We start from the raw sequence: 19,772 nt of genomic DNA, 5'->3' as shown, positions 1-19,772 counted from the left end.
GAGTTGCTGTTGGGGGTGCAGTGCTGTTGTCCGGGGTAGGAGTAGCCAGGTGGAAAGCATGGCCAGCCGTAGAAAAATGCTTATTGAAATTCTCAATTATGGTGGATTTATCAGTGGTGACAGTGTTTCCTATCTTCAGTGCAGTGGGCAGCTGGGAGGAGGTGTTCTTATTCTCCATGGACTTTACAGTGTCCCAGAACTTTTTTGAGTTAGTGTTGCAGGAAGCAAATTTCTGCTTGAAAAAGCTAGCCTTGGCTTTTCTAACTGCCTGTGTATAATGATTTCTAGCTTCCCTGAACAGCTGCATATCACGGGGGCTGTTCGATGCTAATGCAGAACGCCATAGGATGTTTTTGTGTTGGTTAAGGGCAGTCAGGTCTGGGGAGAACCAAGGGCTATATCTGTTCCTGGTTCTAAATTTCTTGAATGGGGCATGTTTATTTAAGATGGTTAGGAAGGCATTTTTAAAAAATATCCAGGCATCCTCTACTGACGGGATGAGATCAATATCCTTCCAGGATACCCCGGCCAGGTCGATTAGAAAGGCCTGCTCGCAGAAGTGTTTCAGGGAGCGTTTTACAGTGATGAGTGGAGGTCGTTTGACCGCTGACCCATTACGGATGCAGGCAATGAGGCAGTGATCGCTGAGATCTTGGTTGAAGACAGCAGAGGTGTATTTAGAGGGGAAGTTGGTTAGGATGATATCTATGAGGGTGCCCGTGTTTAAGGTTTTGGGGAGGTACCTGGTAGGTTCATTGATTATTTGTGTGAGATTGAGGGCATCAAGTTTAGATTGTAGGATGGCTGGGGTGTTAAGCATGTTCCAGTTTAGGTCGCCTAGCAGCACGAACTCTGAAGATAGATGGGGGGCAATCAGTTCACATATGGTGTCCAGAGCACAGCTGGGGGCAGAGGGTGGTCTATAGCAGGCGGCAACGGTGAGAGACTTGTTTTTAGAGAGGTGGATTTTTAAAAGTAGAAGTTCAAATTGTTTGGGTACAGACCTGGATAGTAGGACAGAACTCTGCAGGCTATCTTTGCAGTAGATTGCAACACCGCCCCCTTTGGCAGTTCTATCTTGTCTGAAAATGTTGTAGTTTGGAATTAAAACTTCAGAATTTTTGGTGGTCTTCCTAAGCCAGGATTCAGACACAGCTAGAACATCCGGGTTGGCAGAGGATGTTGGATGGCCTACCTCTTCAAATAGGCTATGAAAATAATGAAGGTTCCAGTTGCCCCGTGACTTTAAACATTTCAAGCAGAGTGGTGCAGGCAGTATCATAACATTCATCTCATTTCAAGCAGAGTGGTGCAGGCAGTTATCATAACATTCATCTCATTTCAAGCAGAGTGGTGCAGGCAGTTATCATAACATCCATCTAATTTCAAGCAGAGTGGTGCAGGCAGTTATCATAACATTCATCTCATTTCAAGCAGAGTGGTGCAGGCAGTTATCATAACATCCATCTCATTTCAAGCAGAGTGGTGCAGGCAGTATCATAACATCCATCTCATTTCAAGCAGAGTGGTGCAGGAAGTTATCATAACATCCATCTAATTTCAAGCAGAGTGGTGCAGGTAGTATCATAACATCCACATCATTTCATGTCAGTGTGGTGCAATTTTTCATGTTCTTGTGGTGCAATTTGTATTTTCTACATCATAAATCAGGTGATGATAAAACAAATCTGACCAATGGTTTATTATACATTTACACACACAAGCACATGCCTATTTGTAACCCCTTTGTGGTGCCCCATAATGCAAGATGAGACCAAAACAAAACACATCCAAAAATAGTAAACAATGGCCAACTACACCTAGATTTTCTGACTCATTTTGCACAATGCACCATCACCTGTGACTGTAGCATCTGCTCTCAATCTCTAACCATGACGTGGGCTGAAAAACGCCCCATCAGACGGGTAAACCAGGGCAAAGCGGCCACATAGGCGCTCTCCTCTCTCCTCTCATCTCCGTTCTCCATCTACGGAACAGCCAGACCACACCCACCGCATTGCAGAAGCACATCCCGAAAACCGAGACCGGAACTTCACGATTGCAAGTCATAACTGTTATACGCCAGTGATATAGTCTAGTCTACCAGTAACAAAACCGCTAGACGTAACGCATTACGCAATAGTAAAGAGCACACAAAAGCGCACAACTCTCCAAACAGAATATAACCGACAACTTTTTGTCTGATGCGCAAGAATCCGTGCGTTATTGTATTATTTGGCCAGACACTTTTGAACCCGTCGCTACTAGGCAGTAGGCATCGAGCGTTTTGATCACATGGACAATATACAGTATCCCGAGTCAAATTAAACACATACACTAGGCTACACAGCAGCCTATGCATGGTTTCTCTAAAGTACAATGTGGGACACTGGATACAAAGACTAAATAAATATGTACATTTCTATTCGTCTTAAAGGTTAATGTTGCTCTACACCTGAGCAGTATTTGTTGGTGCAAGGAATCCGCTTCGTCACCTACTGTAAATGATGCGACGCCGGCACGTCACATTTTCAGATGAAAACCTCGATAACGAAACTATTTTCCCTCTTTCCACAATTATTGTGCGACTATTGAATTCAACACATGACTCTCCTTTCTGAAAGATGGAGTTAGTAGCGTTTTACCGGGTATCCTGTGTCCTCCCAAAATCTCTGGTCTAAGGTGCAGTTCCTCCACGCTTTAGCTGCAGACCGGTAAAGTCTCCCCTATGTCATCCTGCCACTGCCTGCAGCAGCCAAAATAGCTTGCTACACTCTACACCGGGAAAAACGGAATTCTGGGATAGCCAAGGATGCCCACCTTATGACAAAACACGACCCACCCACAGATGGATAATACCGGGTGCAGGTTTATACTATTATATGTGCGCAAAATCCCCCTCCTCCAATTGAGAGGTCCTAATAAAAGAAATAAGAGCTATCACACATTGGAAACTGACCTTGGGGAACACATAGACTACTTATTCAAACTTCTGTAATACTTTTTAGATTACTATTATCTATTATATAAATCTAAATGAAAAAAATAATTTGCTTCAACTTATTTACATATTGTAGTGAATACCAGGTCTTGAACCCAGGTCCAAAACCTGTCAAACCAACACCTTAACCATTATACCAAGAGGTCCAAACTTCTTAACAAAGTTGCTAGTTGTTGGATTAAGGTTGCTACATTAACCCCTTCCCTCAGGAGAGCGTTTTACCACACTTGTCTCATGCATACACACCTCCCCGATGGCCTCACATGCGCCATCTAACACCATTGTAGCCAATTCGGGAGTTAGCCCTGACCTGGTCTCAAACCCAGCTCGAGTGACTGTCAAGCCAACACCTTAACGGTTACGCCAAGAGGTCCGGCCTTCTTGACGAGGTTGCTAGGTGTTGATTTAAGGTCGAGTTACAACATTGATATTCCACCACATCAGAGTTTGGGATCATAACATGATTATGAGCTATTTGGTCAGGTGGTCCTATATGTTGCATAGTGCCACACCTCAAATCACAGCTGGGCATCGGGTGATGCCATGGCTGCTCCCAAGTTTGAGCTTTTCTGAACAACATATGCATCCTTGAAGCTTTGGTAAACAAACATAGCTGTAAAGCACTTCTATCTGGCTCTCAGGAAGCACTTGTTAAAGTGGCGGCTTGTGACATAAAAAGTTTAGCTAACATAAAAAACAAGCTAATGGGATGACAATCTTTTAAGGTCTGAGCTACCGTCTATCTAAAATGCATAGAACGACATCACAGCTTAAATAGTCTATAACAACACAACTACTACCTGAAACCATACACAGCACACCAAATGCATAACATAATGTCTGTCTACTGTTATTGTGCAAAAGACAACCCCAAATCCTGACCTTCAGTTCAGTCTGATAATGACCTTGAGGGGGCCATCTGGGGCCATTTCTATTCAGACAGATTGTCTTGATTCTATTTGCGATATTCATTTATATGAAAATGCCCATGAAAATACAATTATAATGCTCTGCAGACCTGAGTGCATTAGCTGATATGGTCTGGTGCTATTAATGACCACAAAACCATCAAATTATAAATCAGTTTAGACTGATGAAGATTCATAACAATATTGTGTGTGCAGATTGCTTAGATTAGAGGTTGAATTATGAAGCCAGCAAACATTATTAAACTTAGAAACATTGAATAAAATAATTTGTATGACAGGTATATTACATGTGTAAAATCTTAATTTGATCACCCTGTTGCAGAACTTTTATGAACTGTTGGAAATTAAAAAATTGAAGTGTATTTGAGGTTTAAAAATGCTTCTGAATTGTGTCATTTCCCCTTTGAAATTTCAGACTTGATTTTACCTTTAGAAAAATACACTAGATGACCAAAAGTATAGCCAAATTGCATGGCTGTGTGTTCGATGTTATACACCTGTCAGCAACAGGTGTGGCTGAAATAGCTGAATACACAAATTTGAAGGAATGTCCACATGCATTATATATATAAAAGTATGTGGACACCCCTTCGAATGAGTGGATTCGGCTATTTCAGCCACACCCGTTGCTGACAGTCCACACCGCCGAGTGCCAGGCCCCCCCCCCAACCACCCCGGGGGGACGTCAAAAAAACAAATTTCAGATAGGTGGGATGAGAAGGAAATGGGTTGGAAGGTTCCCAGAGACTGAGCACTCTGACTCAGACCCTTCAGAAAATGTGAAAATGTGAAGGGTTGCCTGAGCGGTGCCGACTCCAAGCCTCATTTAGTGGTTGATGCATTTCTGTGAAGGCCAACCTAACTCCTCCAGCTGGCAGCCGAGGTCTGAACAGTGAGCCAGGTTCCTGCAAGTGAGAATGATGCCATAAGGTAGCACTAGCTACACTATATATACAGCAGTATGTGAACACCCCTTCAAATGAGTGGATTCGTCTATTTAAGCCACGCCCGTCGCTGACACGGGTATAAAATCGAGCACACAGCCATGCAATCTCCATAGACAAATATTGGCAGTAGAATGGCCTTACTGAAGAGCTCAGTGACTTTCAACATGGCACCGTCATAGGATGCCATCTTTCCAACAAGTCAATTCTTCAGATTTCTGCCCTGATAGAGCTACCCCGGTCAACTGTAAGTGCTGTTACTGTGAAGTGGAAACGTCTAGGAGCAACAACGGCTCAGCCGCGAAGTGGTAGGCGACACAAGTCACAGAACGGGACCGCAGAGTGCTGAATCACGTAGCGTGTAAAAATCGTCTGTCCTCGGTTGCAACACTCACTACTGAGTTCCAAACTGCCTCTGGAAGCAACGTCAGCACAATAACTGTTCTTCGGCAGCTTCATGAAATGGGTTTCCATGGCCGAGCAGATGCACACAAGCCTAAGAATACCATGCTCAATGCCAAGCGTCGGCTGGAGTGGTGGTAAACTCGCCATCATTGGAGCAGTGGAAGCGCATTCTCTGGAGTGAATAATGGACAAATTTGTGTTTGGCGGATGCCAGGAGAACACTACCTACTTGAATGCATCATGCCAACTGTAAAGTTTGGTTGAGGAGGAATAATGATCTGGGGCTGTTTTTCATGGTTCAGGCCCCTTAGTTCCAGTGAAGGGAAATCTTAATGCTACACCATTCAATGGCATTTTAGACGATTCTTTGCTTCCAACTTTGTTGCAACAGTTTGGGGAAGGCCCTTTCCTGTTTCAGCATGACAATGTCCCCATGAACAAAGCGAGGTCCATACAGAAATGGTTTGTTGAGATCAATGTGGAAGAACTTCACTGACTTGCACAGAGCCCTGACCTCAACCCCATCAAACACTTTTGGGATGAATAGGAACGGTGACTGCGAGCCAGGCCTAACCGCCCGACATCAGTACCCGACCTCACTAATACTCTGCAAAACTTTGCAATACCCTGTTGCTGTACTGCAACACCTTGTAACACCCTCTAACACACTGTAACATCCTGTAACACCCTGTTGCTGTACTGTAACAACCTGAAACAGCCTCTAACACCCCGTAACACCCTGTTGCTGTACTGTAACAACCTGAAACACCCTCTAACACCCTGTAACACCCTGTTGCTGTACTGTAACAACCTGAAACACCCTCTAACACCCTCTAACACCCTGTAACACCCTGTTGCTGTACTGTAACAACCTGAAACACCCTCTAACACCCTGTTGCTGTACTGTAACAACCTGAAACACCCTGAAACACCCTCTAACACCCTGTTGCTGTACTGTAACAACCTGAAACACCCTGAAACACCCTGTTGCTGTACTGCAACACCCTCTAACACCCTGTAATAACCTGTTGCTGTACTGTAACAACCTGAAACACCCTAAAACACCCTCTAACACCCTGTTGCTGTACTGTAACAACCTGAAACACCCTGAAACACCCTGTTGCTGTACTGCAACACCCTCTAACACCCTGTAATACCCTGTTGCTGTACTGTAACAACCTGAAACACCCTAAAACACCCTGTAACACCCTGGTGCTGTACTGTAACAACCTGAAACACCCTCTAACACCCCATAACACCCTCTAACACCCTGTAACACCCTGTTGCTGTAATGCAACAACCTGAAACACCCTCTAACACCCTGTAACACCCTGTTGCTGTACTGTAACAACCTGAAACACCCTCTAACACTCCGTAAAACCCTGTTGCTGTACTGTAACAACCTGAAACCCCCTTTTGCTGTACTGCAACACCCTGTAACACCCTGTTGCTGTACTGTAACAACCTGAAACACCCTGTTGCTGTACTGCAACACGCTCTAACACCCTGCAACATCCTCCAACATCCCGTAACACCCTGTTGCTGTACTGTAACACCCTCCAACACCTTGCAACATCCTCCAACATCCCGTAACACCCTGTTGCTGTACTGTAACACCCTCCAACACCTTGCAACATCCTCCAACATCCCGTAACACCCTGTTGCTGTACTGTAACACCCTCCAACACCTTGCAACATCCTCCAACATTCTGTAACACCCTGTTGCTGTACTGCAACACCCTGTAATATCCTCAGCACCCTGTAACACCCTGCAACACCCTGTTGCTATACTGCAACACCATGTAACACCCTGCAGCACCCTGCAACACCCTGTAAAAGCCTGCAACACCCTGTAAAACCCTGCAACACCCTGTAACACACTGCAATACCCTGCAACACCCTGCAACACCCTACAACACACTGCAAAACCATGTAACACACTGCAACACCCTGCAACACCCTGTAACACCTTGCAACATCCTCCAACATCCTGTAACACCCTGTTGCTGTACTGTATCACCCTCCAACACCTTGCAACATCCTCCAACATCCTGTAACACCCTGTTGCTGTACTGCAACACCCTGTAGCACCCTGCAACACCCTGAAACACCCTGTAAAACCCTGCAACACCCTGTAAAACACAGCAACACCCTGTAACACACTGCAATACCCTGCAACACCCTGCAACACACTGCCACACCCTGCCACACACTGCAACACACTGCAAAACCCTGTAACACACTGCAACACCCTGCAACACCCTGTAACACCCTGCAATACCCTGCAACACCCTGTAACACACTGCAATACCCATGTAAAACCTTGTAATACTCTGCAACACCCTGTACCACACTGCAATACCCTGCAACACCCTGTAAAACCCTGTAATACCCTGCAACACCCTGTAACACCCTGCAACACCCTGTAACACACTGCAATACCCTGCAACACACTGCAACACCCTGTAACACCCTGCAATACCCTGTAACACCCTGCAATACCCTGTAACACCCTGCAACACACTGCAACACCCTGTAAAACCCTGCAACACACTGCAACACCCTGTAACACCCTGAAATACCCTGTAACACCCTGCAATACCCTGTAACACCCTGCAACACCCTGTAAAACCCTGTAATACCCTGCAAAACCCTGTAACACCCTGCAATACCCTGTAACACCCTGTAAAATCCTGCAATACCCTGCAACACCCTGTAAAACCCTGCAATACCCTGTGGTGTTAAAACATTTAGCAACGGAAAACAAAGATGCATATTCCTTATTGAACAAGTCCAGGTAGTCCCTACCTGTTTCAGTCAATTTTCTCTCTCCATTTGGTGCCAAATAAACACGACCCGGGTCACCAAGGAAACGCCAATCAACTCCAGTGTTTCGGGTGTCATTTTGATGGGCTCCTGTCGCTCTTCGTCACAACGGTACGACTCATTACAATAGACACCTAATTATCGGGTGAAAAATAGGCAAGCCGAGGGGGATTCATTAAACACTTGACTGCATCTGTCGTGAGGGGCAAGTCAATCACGGTTTAATCAGGAACTTAATGACTAAGTATGCTTCAAGAAATACCTGTCAAAACACAAGGTAAGTGAGAAGGTGGAGGAGCAGCAGCGGCAGAGATAAGAACATTGAATTTGCTTTTTAATAATTTTCAAAGACAGAAAACAAACTGTCTTCTAAAACGTGTCTAGTCTGAGCTGAAGCCGACCATGCCAAGCCCTTTATTGTGTTAAGGCCGTTCTTGAATTACATTGGCATTTTGGAAAAGATGTATACAAATCTATCATTTGTATTTATTTAAAATGTACAGTGCATTCAGAAAGTTCTCAGACCCCTCCCACATTTTGTTACGTTACAGCCTTACTCTAAAATGGATTACATCGTTTTTCTCCCTCATCAATCTACACACAATACACCATAACGACAAAGTAAAAACTGTTTTAAATTTATTTTTGCAAATGTATTAAAAAGAACATTTCAAAAATGTCACATTTACATACATATTCAGACACATTACTCAGTACTTTGTTGAAGCACCTTTGGCAGTGGTCACAGCCTCAAGTCTTCTTGGGTATGATGCTACAAACTTGGCCCACCTGTATTTGGGGAGTTTCTTCTCTTCATTCTTCTCTGCAGATCCTCTCAAGCTCTGTCTTGGTTGGAAGGGGAGCGTCACTGCACAGCTATTTTCAGGTCTCTCCAGAGATGTTAGAATGGGTTCAAATCCGGGCTCTGGCTGAGCCACTCAAGGATATTCAGAGACTTGTCCCGAAGCCACTCCTGCGTTGTCTTGGCTGTGTGCTTAGGGTTGTTGTCTTGTTGGAAGGTGAACCTTCACTCCAGTCTGAGGTCCTGAGCGCTCTGGAGCAGGTTTTCATCAAGGATCTCTGTGTACTTTGCTCCATTCATCTTTCCCTCGATCCTGACTAGTCTCCCAGTCCCTGCAGCTGAAAGATATCCCCACAGTATGATACAGGGATGCAAACTGATGAGGGCACAAAAAGGTGACACTTTTTTGGGGGGGCACTGAAACATGCAAAAAACCCTGCTCGGGGGAAATGCAACAACAAAGAATATGATCTACATGATCAGTCTCTGTGTGTAAAATAAAAAGTGGTTAATGTGAACCTAACCCACAGCTAAAAAAAATGTAAAGAAAGCAATCTAATGTTATTTGTTGCCTAGACTTTACTGCAAATGACACTCAAGTCTTGAGAAAAAACCAATATTAATATTAATATTTCAGTTAGCCATGACAGCCTTTATAATAGAACGCTTGTGACCACACAAAACATCTTAAAGTAGAAATAGAATTAAACAAACAGGCATTCTATTTTTGCTCTATTATAGTGGCCACTATAGTAGGCATCGATCAAGTGCACAAGGCTACATGTGTGAAAAAATAACGTTCACCGAGTAAAACAAATTACAATTCCCCTCTCACTCTCTCTCACACACACACACACACACACACACACACACACACACACACACACACACACACACACACACACACACACACACACACACACACACACACACACACACACACACACACACACACACACACACACACGTGTTACTGTCAAGTTCAACACAACAAAAACAATATCTTTGTGCTACACTGCACATTATTGGCATTATTACATTGTACACTTTCTTCCTGTGGACATCTGTTCTACAATGTGCCAGCAAAAGTGGGAAAGAGGGGATGTGTGTGGTGTTCCTTTCACCTCTATAGTGGCGTCCAGCTTAAGCCAGGCCCAGGTACAGCTACACTTACACTTACAGCTAACCCTGAATCCACTTGTTTAACAAGCAACGCCTCATTTTCACCATATTCTCTCATTCTGAAAATGAACCATATACTGTAGAGGGAAAACATTAGTTAACGAACTAACCACTATCTGTTAACTAATTAACTAGTTGGTGACGATAAGCAGAAATAAGGGAGTACCATCTCTCGTTGTAGCCGATGTGAGTTTCTCTTTCAAACAATCCCCTTGTACAGTCAATAGCTAACTAGCTAACGTTAGCCAAAACAAGCTATCTAGCTACTGATAGTGCAACCCTAAGTGACAGTAAATCAAATCGAAGTTTATTTGTCACGTGCGTCGAATACAGTGAAATGCTTACTTACACGCCCTTAACAAACAGTGCAGTTTTAAAGTAAAAAAATAGGTATTAGGTAAACAATAGATAGGTAAAGATTTTTTTTTTACACAAACAACAAAAAACAGTCGCTATAAACAGGTGGTGCCGGTACAGAGTCAATGTGGAGGCTATATACAGGTGGTACAGGTACAGAGTCAATGTGGAGGCTATATACAGGTGGTACAGGTACAGAGTCAATGTGGAGGCTATATACAGGTGGTACAGGTACAGAGTCAATGTGGAGGCTATATACAGGTGGTACAGGTACAGAGTCAATGTGGAGGCTATATACAGGGGGTACAGGTACAGAGTCAGTGTGGAGGCTATATACAGGTGGTACAGGTACAGAGTCAGTGTGGAGGCTATATACAGGTGGTACAGGTACAGAGTCAATGTGGAGGCTATATACAGGTGGTACAGGTACAGAGTCAGTGTGGAGGCTATATACAGGTGGTACAGGTACAGAGTCAATGTGGAGGCTATAAACAGGTGGTACAGGTACAGAGTCAATGTGGAGGCTATATACAGGTGGTACAGGTACAGAGTCAATGTGCGGGTGCACTGGTTAGTCGGGCTATTTGAGGTAATATGTACATGTAGGATCAGTTAAAGTGACTATGCACAGATGATAAACAGAGAGTAGCAGCAACGTAAAAGGGGGGTGAGGGGTTTGGGGGGTGGACACAATGTATAGTCCGGGTAGCCATTTGAGTCTTATATTTGGGGGTAAAAGCTGTTGAGAAGCTTTTAGTCCTAGACTTGGTGCTCAAGTACTGCTTGCCATGCGGTAGCAGAGAGAACAGTCTATGACTGGGGTCTTTGACAATTTCTAGGACCTTCCTCTGACACCGCCTGGTATAGAGGTCCTGGATGGCAGGCAGCTTAGCCCCAGTGATGTACTGGGCCGTACGTACTACCCTCTGTAGTGCCTTGCGGTCGCACGCTGAGCAGTTGCCGTACCAGGCAGTGATGCAACCAGTCAGGCTCTCGATGTTGCAGCTGTAGAACCTTTTGGAATCATATATATATATATATATATATATATATATTCTTCATATTCGCGCACATGCAAGGTTTTCAGGTGGTGAAAAATATTGTTGGTGTTTCCACCTTTGGCTAGCATCTACACGACTTACACAGTATTGTTTTTTGTTCGAGACCTAATATCGTAAAGCCTGGGTATGAGGTATGGTACCATACATGGGTATGGTCCTCTGTCGTTTGTAACTGGTTTGGCTTTACGATATTCGACATGGGTATGGTCCTGTTGTTATGTAACATGGGTATGGTACTGTTGCTATGTAACATGGGTATGGTCCTGTTGCTTTGTATACATGGGTATGGTACTGTTGTTATGTAACATGGGTATGGTACTGTTGCTATGTAACATGGGTATGGTCCTGTTGCTTTGTATACACGGGTATCGTACTGTTGCTTTGTAACATATGTATGGTCCTGTTGCTTTGTAACATGGGTATGGTACTGTTGCTTTGTAACATGGGTATGGTCCTGTTGTTATGTAACATGGGTATGGTACTGTTGCTTTGTAACATGGGTATGGTACTGTTGCTATGTAACATGGGTATGGTACTGTTGCTATGTAACATGGGTATGGTACTGTTGCTATGTAACATGGGTATGGTACTGTTGCTATGTAACATGGGTATGGTACTGTTGCTTTGTAACATGGGTATGGTACTGTTGCTATGTAACATGGGTATGGTACTGTTGCTATGTAACATGGGTATGGTACTGTTGCTTTGTAACATGGGTATGGTACTGTTGCTATGTAACATGGGTATGGTACTGTTGCTATGTAACATGGGTATGGTACTGTTGCTATGTAACATGGGTATGGTACTGTTGCTTTGTAACATCGGTATTGTACTGTTACCATGTAACATCGGTATTGTACTGTAGGACTACATGCAGCAATGTACCAAACATATTGTATGAGGCAATCTTCAGTAAGAACAGAGATCTGCTCCACATTCTACACTAATAACATCTAATCAAGAATTCTGTTTCAAATCCACAGTAAGTCTTCACAAGACTCCAAAATGGAAACGATGCTCAGCCCACAACAGCCAGAAAAATATCCACTGAATGACTGAGAACTCCACAAAGACCTAATTATCTTGTAATCAAAGACAATATAACAATGCAATCAAAGTTATTGTAGAGGCTGATAATCCATTCATATTTGAACAATGGCAAGCTCTTTGTGAAACTCTAGTATCAGTGTTGACAAAAGTAGAAAATGGTTAAATTAGGCTAAACTGTGATGTGACAGAAGGAAATTTGTGTGAGCATGTGTGGGTGTTTGACAGAAAATATGTATGTGCGAGAGAGACAACAAACTCAGATAGCACAGATAACATGATGCATTGAGAAGATGCAGTTTGGACACTGTTTGCTAATTGGCAAGATGTCTCACAGATGTGTGTAGAATACCTATATTCTAAATTCTACAGTTCTACATCGTTTATACGACGGCCAGGCGTCAACATTCCATTCTGATATTTCAGCGACGTCTTCCCAATGTGCAAACGCTCTCCACACTATATATTCCAAACACATGTTGATACTTTGGCCAAAGGTGTTTACTGGGAAGGGAGCTCTTGGGATATATTGTATACGGTGGTCCTGTATGGCTCAGTTGGTAGACCATGACGCTTACACCACCAGAGCTGTGGATTCGATTCCCGGTACCACCCGTATGTAAAATGTACACAAGCATGACTGTAAGTCGCTTTGGATAAAAGTGTCTGCTAAATAGCATATATTTTTTATTATACTGGCAGTGGTAATATTACTGAACAATATGGCTATAATGGGTCGGATTGTGACAACCAACCTGACATTGTTTTATAATGGATTTGATAGTGACAACCATGTGACATTCCATGTGACATCCATCCCCAACCACCCCCCAATGCTAATGAAGATGCTAGTAACCACATGGCTTGACTTAGTAACTCAGAAATAGGTTTGAAATACAGCACTCCCTTTCCTATTTTCAACAAACATAATTGTTCATAGATACTCCCATAAAGTAAATATATACAAAGAAAATACCAATATACAGTGCCTTGCGAAAGTATTCGGCCCCCTTGAACTTTGCGACCTTTTGCCACATTTCAGGCTTCAAACATAAAGATATAAAACTGTATGTTTTTGTGAAGAATCAACAACAAATGGGACACAATCATGAAGTGGAACGACATTTATTGGATATTTCAAACTTTTTTTACAAATCAAAAACTGAACATTTGGGCGTGCAAAATTATTCAGCCCCCTTAAGTTAATACTTTGTAGCGCCACCTTTTGCTGCGATTACAGCTGTAAGTCGCTTGGGGTATGTCTCTATCAGTTTTGCACATCGAGAGACTGACATTTTTTCCCATTCCTCCTTGCAAAACAGCTCGAGCTCAGTGAGGTTGGATGGAGAGCATTTGTGAACAGCAGTTTTCAGTTCTTTCCATAGATTCTCGATTGGATTCAGGTCTGGACTTTGACTTGGCCATTCTAACACCTGGAAATGTTTATTTTTTAACCATTCCATTGTAGATTTTGCTTTATGTTTTGGATCATTGTCTTGTTGGAAGACAAATCTCCGTCCCAGTCTCAGGTCTTTTGCAGACTCCATCAGGTTCTCTTCCAGAATGGTCCTGTATTTGGCTCCATCCATCTTCCCATCAATTTTAACCATCTTCCCTGTCCCTGCTGAAGAAAAGCAGGGCCCAAACCATGATGCTGCCACCACCATGTTTGACAGTGGGGATGGTGTGTTCAGGGTGATGAGCTGTGTTGCTTTTACGCCAAACATAACGTTTTGCATTGTTGCCAAAAAGTTCAATTTTGGTTTCATCTGACCAGAGCACCTTCTTCCACATGTTTGGTGTGTCTCCCAGGTGGCTTGTGGCAAACTTTAAACAACACTTGTTATGGATATCTTTAAGAAATGGCTTTCTTCTTGCCACTCTTCCATAAAGGCCAGATTTGTGCAATATACGACTGATTGTTGTCCTATGGACAGAGTCTCCCACCTCAGCTGTAGATCTCTGCAGTTCATCCAGAGTGATCATGGGCCTCTTGGCTGCATCCCTGATCAGTCTTCTCCTTGTATAAGCTGAAAGTTTAGAGGGATGGCCAGGTCTTGTTAGATTTGCAGTGGTCTGATACTCCTTCCATTTCAATATTATCGCTTGCATAGTGCTCCTTGGGATGTTTAAAGCTTGGGAAATCTTTTTGTATCCAAATCCGGCTTTAAACTTCTTCAAAACAGTATCTCGGACCTGCCTGGTGTGTTCCTTGTTCTTCATGATGCTCTCTGCCATTTTAACGGACCTCTGAGACTATCACAGTGCAGGTGCATTTATACGGAGACTTGATTACACACAGGTGGATTGTATTTATCATCATCATTAGTCATTTAGGTCAACATTGGATCATTCAGAGATCCTCACTGAACTTCTGGAGAGAGTTTGCTGCACTGAAAGTAAAGGGGCTGAATAATTTTGCACGCCCAATTTTTCAGTTTTTGATTTGTTAAAAAAGTTTGAAATATCCAATAAATGTCGTTCCACTTCATGATTGTGTCCCACTTGTTGTTGATTCTTCACAAAAAAATACAGTTTTATATCTTTATGTTTGAAGCCTGAAATGTGGCAAAAGGTCCCAAAGTTCAAGGGGGCCGAATACTTTCGCAAGGCACTGTATATATATTTTTTCTTTTACCTTTGAAAAACACAAATTCCCCTCACTTCAATATTTTGTCACGCTCACATGAATTGAGTTCTTTCAAAGAATTCATCAATTTTAACCTTAAAAATATTACACAGCTCCATTTAGATTGGAAGTAATTAGCACTGTGAGACAACCAACCCAGGTCTCCCCTATGCACATCGACCATTGATGGTAAACTTTGATAGGAGTGGAAGCCACAACATTTTTCATTAATCATTGAGGGGCTGCAGTTGCTCCTGGGTCTGTGTACCCACATCCATACTCCCACATTGCGAGCAAAACATTTTAGTGGCCCCTTATTGACAGCGCAGAATTTTAAAAAACTCACTTTGTCTTGGAGTGTAGAGAAAATGTTGCAGTTTTAAAGCAAGTTTTCTACAATTCAACACATTTTGCCATGTGGCAGAGAGAAGGGTAACAATTTTATAACTAAATTCATGCAATTCTACACATTTTGCCATGGGGCAGAGAGAAGGGTAACAATTGTATAACTAAATTCATGCAATTCAACACATTTTGCCATGGGGCAGAGAGAAGGGTAACAATTTTATAACTAAATTCATGCAATTCAACACATTTTGCCATGGGGCAGAGAGAAGGTTAACAATTTTATAACTAAATTCATGCAATTCAACACATTTTGAAATAGGGTGGAGAGAAATGTTTGCAGTTTTATTTAATATGATATCTGAGTGAGACTGACTGATAAAATCAGTGGGTGTCACCCCAGCCGGTACTTCAACCATGATAACAAGTTTAGATAGCTGGCTGCTAAACTAATTTAGCGATCTAAAAAATGTTAGCTGACATGAGCTAATTGACGGGCTATCAGTGTGTCATGACGTTGGCCTGGGGGTAGGTTTATGACAGTCATAAATACCTCTCCCCCCTTTTTCCTCTCTCTACCCTACTGATGTTACATTTGAAAACCCCTTGGTTAACATAGAGATTCTGGGAACATCAGAAGGTGGGGGGAAATGAACTATATTCTGGTAATCTGACCAATTGAACATATGCGGTGGTACTTAATGAATATGATGTCAGTTCGGTTGTCATCTGAGATATTCTCATCAATGATAAGATTACATAAACTCTACAGTGTAACGTCTACACATCAGAGTTATCGGATTCACATGGAATTGTTGTTCAATTTAAATGTTTGAATATGAAATTATTCATGATGGGATGAAATGTGATTTTAGCTTCTAAAATGTGAGAATTGGGTTTTCATGAGTGAATTATGCCCGACTCTGTGGCCCGCCAACGTGAAGAGACATAGGTTGTAAACTATGAAACACACCCCTTTTCTCCCTCCACTATATAAGCCCTTGACGAAAATGTAACCTCCTGTTCCGAGGATGTGAGGACGACGGTCCGATGTCAGAATGGTTCAGATAATAACTACAGAACGAAGTCAACATCAGCGTGAGCTTTGGTTGCAAATGGTATGAACTTTGAACTCTTATTCACTACAGAAGTGACACCTCCCAGCCGTTGAGTTAGCAACAGCAGCTGCAAACGAGGGTTAGGAAGGAACAGACAGAGTATCCCGTCTATCACACAACAACGTTACTACAACGTATCCAATTGACCACCAGAGACATTCTTCAAAGGACAAAGGACTCGGTTTGGCAACACGGCCTTCCATCTACCACCAACCTACCGAAGCGCAGCTCAGAGTAAATATTTATTGCATTTTCCTTTTCCAAATGGGCGGTCATTTAGAATGCATAAAATACTGTATTTACGATAGCACAGCTTCTTCCTTTGGTCCTCAGTCTTCCCGCTCTTTCACTCAAACCCAGCCCCTTTTCTCTTGTGTATCCAGCTGTCATATCTGTTCCGCCCGCTAGGGACGTTTTCCTTTATGACATCATTTGTAATCAAGGTATGATTAATTCTGTGTATATATAATTCTGTGTGATTAGTTAGGTGTTTACTAAATAAATAATGAAACCCAATTTTGTATTTCGTGAAGATAACCAAGAATTTACAACTTTCAGATGAGACTGAATTAAGGTGACGATTAATATTGACTGCTATTGATGTAAAATATTACTAGGTCTTTAAGAGTTTATTCGGAAGATAACAGCTCTATAAATATTATTTCGTGGTGCCCCGACTCTCTAGTTAATTACATTTACATGATTAGCTCAATCAGGTAATATTAATTACGGATCAATTATTTTATAGAATAGCATGTCATATCACTTAATCCGGCATAGCCAAAGACACGACAAGTGTAACAAGGGGAAAAGTGTTGATGCACAACCACATTTTGAAACTCAGTGAATTCTTACAGAGTGTACTCAAGTGTAAGGATCTGAATGGAGTACAAATTTAAATGTTTCTTCACGGACGATCATAATAATTTTAGCCTGCCAGTGTCAGTAGCCCAGTATTCCATTGTCAGTATCCCACGAGTCGAATAGAAACCCATGTCATCGCCAATCACACTTTAGATGAGTGTGTGTGTGTGTGTGTGTGGGTGTGTGTGTGTAGCAAGTGAGTGAGCGAAATAACGGAAGAGAGAAGATGAAGGGAGCCCTGAATCCTGTTATTACGGGCTGTTCTGGCAGGCAATATAACCAGACGTGATAATGACTGTACGGACAAAATGTACGACTGTTTCCTGAGAGCAAGTCAGCATGGCACTATGTTCGTTTAGAAAACACTTGATGAATTTCATATCGTAAGCATTCCATGTCATGCTTTTGATGTATTGCAGATGGGGTCGTATCCATCTCTCTGCCAGCAGGATACTGCTATGTAATAGTGTGAAGAAGCTGTGGGAGAGAGAGGCTAAATCAGATTGTGCTGAAGTGGTGCCCAAGGCTAAGAGAACCACTCTCCAGGGTCAACCTATAACAGGGCTAAAACACCATCACTTTCTCTTACCTGAGAGTATAGGCCGGGTAATCGTCACTTAGCCTCTCCAATAAAAAGCCCTATACACAAATAATCTGTTATCAACGAAATACATCAATTATGGCTCAAATTCCTCAACGTGTTAGTGTGGTCCAAGCACAGATACAGTACCAGCTGTCAACAACATTCTATCAACATTCAATCAACATTCAATACCTCCCAACTGCCCTAGAAGCTGCCCTTTTCCTTGATGATTACACTGTCTCTTCACACCCTGCAGAATCTGTCCAGCCTATGACCAATCCAGACACACATTGTCCAAAACTGTGATTTAGCCATTGGATTACAGCTAATCTGGATGACTGTAGTAAACCCCCAATCCCTCGCCACCAACAGATTAGTGTTCCATTTCAAATGAACACAGTCACCTGCATTACTGTTGCACACTACTGTGCCCTAATGTCAAGGATGGAAGCAAGAATGAAATGAAAAACACATCAGTGTGTCAGTAATACCAAGATTTGTCTGATAAACCAGGAGGACTAGGATCCATTTTGTTAGACTAAAACCTTTTGACACAAACAGTGACAAAAACTATTTGTGGCCCATGAGGGAATCAAACCCACAGGCCTGGTTACCAGCACTCTGATCTAACCCACAAGCCTGGTTACCAGCACTCTGATCTAACCCACAGGCCTGGTTACCAGCACTCTGATCTAACCCACAGGCCTGGTTACCAGCACCATGATCTAACCCACAGGCCTGGCATTACCAGCACCATGATCTAACCCACAGGCCTGGTTACCAGCACTCTGATCTAACCCACAGGCCTGGCATTACCAGCACCATGATCTAACCCACAGACCTGGTTACCAGCACCATGATCTAACCCACAGGCCTGGTTACCAGCACCATGATCTAACCCACAGTCCTGGTTACCAGCACCATGATCTAACCCACAGGCCTGGTTACCAGCACCCTAATCTAACCCATATGCCTGGTTACCAGCACCATGATCTAACCCACAGTCCTGGTTACCAACACCATGATCTAACCCACAGACCTGGTTACCAGCACCCTAATCTAACCCATATGCCTGGTTACCAGCACCATGATCTAACCCACAGTCCTGGTTACCAACACCATGATCTAACCCACAGGCCTGGTTACTAGCACCATGATCTAACCCACAGGCTTGGTTACCATCACTCTGATCTAACCCACAGGCCTGGTTACCAGCACCATGATCTAACCCACAGGCCTGGTTACCAGCACCATGATCTAACCCACAGTCCTGGTTACCAACACCATGATCTAACACACAGGCCTGGTTACCAGCACCATGATCTAACCCACAGTCCTGGTTACCAGCACCATGATCTAACCCACAGACCTGGTTACCAGCACCATGATCTAACCCACAGGCCTGGTTACCAGCACCATGATCTAACCCACAGGCTTGGTTACCATCACTCTGATCTAACCCACAGGCCTGGTTACCAGCACCATGATCTAACCCACAGGCCTGGTTACCAGCACCATGATCTAACCCACAGGCCTGGTTACCAGCACCATGATCTAACCCACAGGCCTGGTTACCAGCACCATGATCTAACCCACAGTCCTGGTTACCAACACCATGATCTAACACACAGGCCTGGTTACCAGCACCATGATCTAACCCACAGTCCTGGTTACCAGCA

At 43.2% G+C, this 19,772-nt stretch overlaps 1 protein-coding gene across 8 annotated transcripts in view; it reads right to left on the bottom strand.

The window, feature by feature from the left end:
- Positions 1-19,772, bottom strand: part of LOC109909803 (protein 4.1) — a 120,285-nt gene that overhangs the window by 88,394 nt on the left and 12,119 nt on the right. For 4 of the 8 annotated variants that reach the window (XM_031796770.1, XM_031796768.1, XM_031796766.1 and 1 more), the window contains exon 1: positions 2,646-2,766. The exons of 1 other annotated variant lie outside the window; for it this stretch is intronic. The gene's annotated coding sequence lies outside the window, so the exon portion shown is untranslated. Of the gene's footprint in view, positions 1-2,645; positions 2,768-19,772 lie in introns of those variants that run through there. 3 more of the 8 variants (XM_031796764.1, XM_031796767.1, XM_031796771.1) reach the window with 2 other exon arrangements.

The sequence above is a fragment of the Oncorhynchus kisutch genome, linkage group LG18, assembly GCF_002021735.2.
Source record: "Oncorhynchus kisutch isolate 150728-3 linkage group LG18, Okis_V2, whole genome shotgun sequence".
NCBI lineage: Eukaryota > Metazoa > Chordata > Actinopteri > Salmoniformes > Salmonidae > Oncorhynchus > Oncorhynchus kisutch.
This window is presented reverse-complemented; position numbering and strand designations above follow the sequence as displayed.